The sequence below is a fragment of the Sparus aurata genome, chromosome 22, assembly GCF_900880675.1.
Source record: "Sparus aurata chromosome 22, fSpaAur1.1, whole genome shotgun sequence".
Taxonomy (NCBI): Eukaryota; Metazoa; Chordata; class Actinopteri; order Spariformes; family Sparidae; genus Sparus; species Sparus aurata.
In genome coordinates, this window is record NC_044208.1 from 10,129,209 (window position 1) to 10,137,487 (window position 8,279).

Below are 8,279 nucleotides of genomic sequence, written 5' to 3' on the forward strand. Positions count from 1 at the left end.
AGACTTGCTGACATTTGCTGCTTGTGTAGGTGTTTTATCAGTTTTGAAACTTTTATTCTTGCGTTTATGGTTTTCCAGACACAAAAAAATATACACCACCCTTCAAACTCTTTTTCTCTGGGATTTCCCGGCGGCCTCTGCATTCTTTGTCAAAGTAGCTAGTTTAGGCTATTTAATTATGTGACTACGAGGCTAGCAACAGGAGCTTCTATGTTGGAATAATGTGTGACCACACCTTACTCAGAATAAAAGGTGGTTTTCCTGTTCTTCCCATTCTGATGACGACGTTTGAAAGCAGCATTAATACACATTGACAGGCCTGCCGTGCCTGAAGGGTGCTAAGCTATGACTGGACAGCCTGTTAGCATGTTTTGCATCTTTTGTGCTATTATTATGTTGTATTATATAGTATGGGGAAGATAATCTTACGTGCAGGGATGACTGACCCAGCTGAGTGGGTCAAGCACTCTGAACTGTGTTTGTGTATTACAGGTGAGATAAAGGAGAGACGGAGGGCTGCGCTGCCAGTTAGACAAGTTTCAAGTATTCCAGCTAACAACAGGAGACACAGTGCAAATGCTGCCGTACCTGCCTGCAAACTTTGTGGCTGTATGACTGTGTGTGTTTGTGTTGTGTGTGTGTGTGTGTGTGCGCGCGCGCGAGGGTGAGTAAGCAGCATAAACCAGTTTGTGCAGAATCAGCTGGCCGGCTCGTTCCAGAGAACAATGGGATTAAGAGCTGTTTGGCATCCGTTTGCCGAGGTCATTAGGACTTAAAGATTTAAAATACAGTAAAAGTAACACTGCTGTAAATCTCTCCTCTGTTATTAACTTTTCTCATTAGAAAGCTGAAAGTAGAAACATCCTAATCATATTGTATTGCCCCTTATGCTGAACTAAGTTCTTTAACATTATTATTCTTATTATAATTACAATATTATTTGTTTGTTTTGTTTACATATCCTACCTATTCCTGCCTACCTTGCTGATTGGTTTGTGGGGAGACGGGGCTCTACAATCTGTGCCCATTGGTCCATTGTCTCAAACTTGGTCTATGCATGTTCAGCAAACCACAGATATGCTGATATGCCATGTTTGATATAACAGAAACCTACAAAGTCAATATTTTAGTTTCACTGGTGTAACGATCATGGGTGATACTTTGAGGGCTCAAGTTTCAAGGCTTTTGATTGCTAGCCAAGCAGGCTAAGCAATAATAATGGTGTTATTAGTGTTTACAAGCTAAAGTTGCTAAACCAGATCTTCATAATGAACGACACAATTGCTCTAAGAAAGAGGATTACCTTGGATGAAAAAGTTGACGCAACACCTCGTGAGGTTCAATGATACAGACATCTGCTGTGAGCAATCCCACCACCTCTCTAAATGGTCCTGCAGCAACCAGCTAAATTAAAACTGTAAGTCACACCCCATTTTGCACAAATCATCCTTACAGTGCTGATACTTCCACACAGGATTAGATTGTCGCAGTATGTGTTTTTGTCTCAGATACAGATGCAGGCTATGAAAAAAACAGAAAAGCCCACACTTTCTATTAATAACCCGTGCATTTGGAGGATCGTGCAGCTCTGGCGGAGGTGTTCGCACTCTCGTCATGCTGTCTAGTTTACCAGTAAATCAATAAAAACAAGGTATTTTTACAAGCTTTTGTCAAATTTCGCTCTCCCCCCTGTGCACACAATGCCTCCCGTCTGCAACATCGTTAAAAAAAGGAATTAATCGGCAAGTATTCCCTCCACCTCTCTACGCCTTCTAACCAAGATCAAGATGAACTTTGAATCCGGCAGCTTCTCTGATAATCACACTCTGTCTCCTTTTTGCCTCTGCCTTTAGAAATCCCAAAACACTCCTGGTCCTTTGCCATCCCTGCAATAAAAGAAAACACTTAAGCTGCCTACGTTTCCCACAGTCCTCAGCTGCAGGCAGGCAGTAATTTGCCTGTCTAATTAACCAGGCTATTTAAAGCGATGTGAGTGTGTGTGAGTGTGTGTGTGGTGGTGGTGGTGGTGGGGGGGGGGTAGAGGTACCATGCACTATTGCTCTATTATACAGCACTTAGACAGTATACACACATCGCAAACGCCCTGAGCTTCACACGAACACGGGCATAGAAACACACATGAACACACACACACACACACACACACACGCACACACACACACACACACACACACACACACTGAGTAGCTCCCAGCAGCTACAATAAAGCTGTCAGAGTCTGTAGCATCTCGGGGATGAGGGGAGAAAAAGAGAGGATTGAGAGATAAATGGAGAGCGCACAAAGGGAGAGCTGAATTATTCATGGAAGTTTTTTTTTCTGATGGAGCTTTCCTTTGTCATCGTCTCTCTCTCTCTCTCTCTCTCTTTCTGGATTTCTCCTCCTCACGTACAGCGCCGAGCGAGGAAGGGGATGTTCTCCAACTAAACCCTGATAACAGCTACAGTTTCTATTGACTCCAGTGTGCCAGAAAACTGTGATATGAAGCTGCCTGCACTGCACGTTCTTTGAGCTCGAACTACATGCTCAGCTTGTCCTGATTTTAATTGTTGAAGCTGTTATCAACACAACAACATCATGGTGAAATTGTGTACATTTAATTGTCTATTCTTAACGTTTTGCTCTTCTAAAACATATTCCACATATTTTTGGGGTAAATATCTCTTTTATATTTTTGATTGTTTTTTGCAGTACTTGTATTTTCTACTACTACTTCAACTACTATATATATATATATATATATATATATATATATATATATATATATATATATATATATATATATATATATATATTTTTTTTTAATATATATTTTTATTAGGAGTTAAGGCACTTTAGAACAGAAATGAAATCACTGTCACATTAGCATTGAGTATCATATCTCATCCATGTCGCAGTTAAAAAAAAAATCAAAAATCAGAAAAATAGACATTTGCATCTTGAGGAATCAAGGGCAAGGCATACAGACAACCTCCTAGGATATTTTTTACTTTTGTGGCCCGTGAGAACGTAGGTGGACGAAACAAGAAACAATACATAATTCAAAAAGAATAACAAATAAATAAATAAATAAGGATACATCTGTGAAATAATTGAATAATAATGAATAATAATAATGAATAGAATAATAACAATAGAAAGAAACATAATAAAATAAATAAACAAAAAAAAAAAAAGAAAAAAAAAAGGGGAGTGGGAGAGGGGGTCCATCAATCAGGGGGCAGAGACTGAAGAGAGTGAAAAAATGTTAAGAAGGGAAGCCACTTGTTGTAAAATTTATCAGAGTTACCTTTCACTGAATATCTGATCTTCTCCAGCTTTAGAAAAGACATAGTGTCATTGAGCCACTGAGTGCTAGACAGAGCTTTAGTGGACTTCCAATAAAGAAGGAGGCGGCGTCTTGCCAGTAGCGAAGTAAATGCTAAAATATCTAACTGATTATAGGTAAACCGATTATAGTCTTCTCGGAGCCCAAATATGGCGACATGAGAGATTTTTATAATCGTTGAAAGTATTTTTGACATGGTATCAAAATAATTCTGCCAAAAGCGAGACAGTAGCGGGCAAGAGTAAAACATATGGGTTAAGTTGCAGGATGAAGCATGACATTTGTCACAATTGTCAGTGATGCTGGGATAGATTTGTGACAGTTGAGATTTGGAAATGTGGACTCTAAACAGAACTTTAAACTGTATAAGTGTGAGACGGGCGCAGACTGAGCTTGTGTGAGCAGTGTCCCACCAGTCATCATGCAAGTTCAGACCCAGTTCACGTTCCCAAGCAGCCTTGATTTTAGTAACTGGTGAGGAATCAAAAGACAGAATCACATTATAAACTTTAGAAATTAGTGACTTCTGAAGTGGGTCATGGCTCAGAAGCTCCTCCCACTGTAGGCCCGGTGGTGAGGAGGGAAAAACTGGAAACAAAGCTTTAGCGCAGTGTGTAATTTGAAAGTATCGAAAAAGATGAGAGGGAGGGAGACCGAATTCTCCTGAGAGATCCGTAAAGCTGCGAAAAATACCATCCTTATGAAGGTCATTAAAACATTTCAGGCCTTTATTATGCCATCCAAAAAAGGTTGAATCTGTAAGCGCAGACAAACGATTCCTCAGTAAAGGAGCCAAAATAGATGCTGATTTAAATTTGAAGTGCCGCCGGAATTGATACCAAATTTTAAGTGTGGAACGAGCCACTTGGTTATTTATAAAGCCAGAGAGGTTGAAGGGAATAGAAGAGGTAAGTAGAGCAGTTAGGGAGGAGGATGAAACACAAGACTGTGCCTCTAAGTTGCACCATGGCAGATCCATTAATTTGAACCAAAACAAAATTTTGCGGATCCTGGGTGCCTTTCCACACCATAAGAAGTCAGAAATAGTTTGATCAATTGCTTTAAAAAAATGTTTTGGCAGGAAGATTGGGAGACAATGGAACAAAAATAGGAATTTGGGCAAAATGTTCATTTTAACTGTGTTTATTCTTCCAATTAACGAGAGAGGTAAACTTACCCATCTTTGGAGGTCAGATTTAATTTTAGACATTAAAGGTGAGAAATTAGCAGAAAAGAGAGAGTTTAGCATTCTGGTTACATTGATCCCTAGATACTTAAAGCCAGAGGGGCTCAATTACTCTGTATATTTTGACTGTAACACAACACAACAAGGCAAATTCCTTGTAAGCCGACTGGGCAATAAACCTCTTTCTAATGCAGAACAGACAACATGTTGAATAAAGTAAAGACAAGATGATAATACAGGGCAACAAACTGAACGTAAATCATTTCAACCTGAAGGCCACATTTTTGCCTTGGATGAATGCAGTTTGAAAAAATGAACTTAAAGGGAAAGTTCAACCCAAAATAAAAAATAGTTATTTTGTTATTAATTCTCCAGATTGTTTTGGTGTAAGTTGCAGAGTTTTGGAGATATCAGCTGTAGAGATGTCGGCCTTCTCTTTAATATAATGGAACTAGATGCAATCAGGTTGTGATGCTCAAAGCGCCCCAAAAAAAAAAATAAAATGCATTTGAAAAACTCAATAGCAATGTCTCTGTTCAGAAATCATTATCTGATCTCACTCCACATAATCCACAGTCCTTGTTGATAGCAGATGGAAGTATTTTCTTTCCATTACAAGGCGCTCTGCTCATGAAGGAGAAGCTAGCGCTGAACTGCCCTCTTGGGAGCCAAAACGCACGCTAAAGTTTTTTTTCTTTTCACCCCTGCCGTTCAAAAAGTCTGTGCAAGCTTATATGCCCGGCTTAAAGCCTACAACAGTCAATGAGTGATCATATAGACAAGCGCCCGACTCTCATCTTTCTTCTCTCCTGTGCCATGAACACACCAGCCTCCTGGACGATTGGTGCATCATGTAGCCAATGAGATTTAAAATCCAGCTATACATGGTTGATGATAGTTTTTTAATCCCTAAACTTGGAAATTATGCAGTTTTAGGTTTTTAGCTCCGTGAATTGGGAGTTTTTAACCTAGGCACTTGCGTTTGACTCCTTTATATGCACAAAGCTAGTGTAAATAAGGACATGAAGAACTGTAATGTATTTTTGTCCCTGATACTTTCAATTTTGAGGTCATAAAGTTACTTTTTTTCCCCCAGCGCCTGATTATTACCTCAGAAAAAAACGTGTTAAGTGTCCATATCCATATATCAAATTTGAACTACCTAACTATTAAGACTATCTGATATGGACCCATTGTGTTTTCCAACTAATATGGGCAGTTACAGGTCATCTACAGAGTTACAGAGTTGTGTGTTGTATTGTATTTTGCTGAGTTGAAATTGTCTACTTTGTCACTTTCATAAAAACTTCTTATCTTGCCACATGGTTCATTATTTTAATCTTATCTGTTCCCTCTCTAAAGCAAAACAGAAGATAAGGGATATGGAACAATGAAGCTTTTATAATTCATTCTCTACATTTCTCTCTAGTGTAGCCACACCTCCAGTAACGAATCCTCAACCTGTGTGAAAGAAAGAAAACAAGCTGTTTTTATCAAATCAGATCAGATTTTACACAGCTCGCTTACGCCTAAAACTATTTTTTCATGCTTTTCGCCAAACTGAGAGAAGTATTTATCTTTACTGTAAAAGCCTCTGAACCCGTTTCCTCTCGGTATTTTTGAGATGCCAACAAATACACACGTACGCACACACAAACACACACACATTTCTCTCCCGGTCTGCTGTGTGTGCGTAAGTGCATACGTGTGTGTGTGTGTGTGTGTGTGTGTGTGTCATTCAGCTAAATAAAGCCGTGGAGTGTTGGCCTCAGCATCTCTGCGTTGCCTGTTCATTGTGCTGCTGGGAAAGCAACAGTAGCACCCCCGCGGATGATGCACCATGTCAGCAAACACGCAACAATAGATCGTCTGGTGTTTCTCTCTCACACACACACACACACTGAGAGTCACAATGAATGTTTTGGGAGTGACTCCCGGCTGTCACTGGTGTAAAACACTAAGCCTGTTTGCAGTATGTAGACCGGTACAAACAAGACACACACACACACACATAAATGCTGCCGGGGATGAAAAACAAACATCCTTCTCAAGCAGCAGTAGCTTTCTAGGATTCTTTAATGCATTTTCCTGGAGTACGACTGAGGCAAAGATCTGTCTTTAAACATGCTCAGTATGATCATAGTGCCTTAAAGTCCTGCCATGACAAGTCAGGCTACAACAATCAACCAATAATATCTGAACCAATCAGCAATGAGGAGACAGGGTATGATGCAAAACAACAAGCATGAGACAAGTGTCTCATAACCAGCCCAGTCACCAGGATATTATGATAGCAGTTAACAGTTCTGCAAGCCACAGATACGTCCAAGGTTGACATTTGGACCAAACGTGGCCTCGTCATATCATATTATGCTTATTAGCTGACTCACACATCAGGAGTAGGAGGGGATGGCGGTGGAATTATTACTGCCAACAAGGCTGCCAAAGGGCCGACCGCAGTTCGAGTCACACCAGTAGATCTAGACTAGACACCTGGGGACATTTCCATCTGTTGCTGTAACGACAAAGCCGGCTTTTTATAAAGCAGAGCTGGGGACATTTCCGCCAATTTTTGTGGTGATCCAAACTGGCTTTTTTTCACAGGAAGCCGGATCATCTTCACCCATGGCGTAGACAACCAAAACAGGTATTTTAAGCCAAACCATGATGCGGTTGAAAAACTGCAAAAATGCTTGGCTGAGGGGTTAAAAAAAGGTACATATTAGATATTACTATAATATTTCTTTCTCAAATTAGTGAGGAAGGCTGGTTAACTATGTGACAGAACAAGTATAGACAAGAAATAACAGTGGGGGGTTTTAGAACTAAGCTAGTCGACATCAGAGCTACATTTCAGCCTTTAGTGTTACTATTGCCTCCATTAATTTCATCCAACTGCAATTAAAATCCTTGTAATGTATCACAGTCAACAAAATCCATAATGGATGTATTATGCTGAAAAGATAGGTAAATGTATTGACTGGCCAATTAAACAGATGCTCATCTGATGCCAGTTGCTAATGATTTAAATTCTCAAGAAAAATGCCAAACACTTGCTTCTCAAAATGTGTAACACTTCACTATTAAATGACTCGAAGAAAACTGAAAGAGTTAAAAATAAGGTGTAACTTCCACATACTTGACACATCAAACTACACTCTCAAACATCCGCGTGCTGGCGAGGAGAACGCGAGCTCCCAGCCAAACGGCAGCGACAGAGAGATGAGCTCATCTCTGTTTAAGCTGCAGAAAATACTGAAACCGCTAATGACGGCTAACTGCTCAAGTACCCACACGTGTCAGCGCGGCTGGCAGAGGCTGACACCTAAATACAGTGTGAGAGGCTGTGAGCTAAAAGTGAAGCTCGCCACAGACACCCGCTGCTAAAAGCACAGGGCTGGTTTCCCTGCCCGCTGTGGGCATTAAGGTTGTGAGCAGCTGCTGTGTGGTTGGCAGATCTGATTCAGACCGATGCGTATTTCAACACGTCATGAAATCTTTGAAAAGGTTATTCCTTTGTACAAGTATCCTGTTTCTTTAAGTGAGTCTGGTTTTATACTTGGAAAACGAAGATGAAAACATTTCAAATGAGGCTCTCAACTGTAAGCAATAATATCTAGAAACAACGATTTTATGTAGTTGGGTTTGTTTGTTAGAGCTTCACTTGGACATCAGGCATGTTATAGATCAGCGATTATTTAATTAAGCAAACTGGAACCCTCGAATGAGTGGGGGGTCCTAACGAC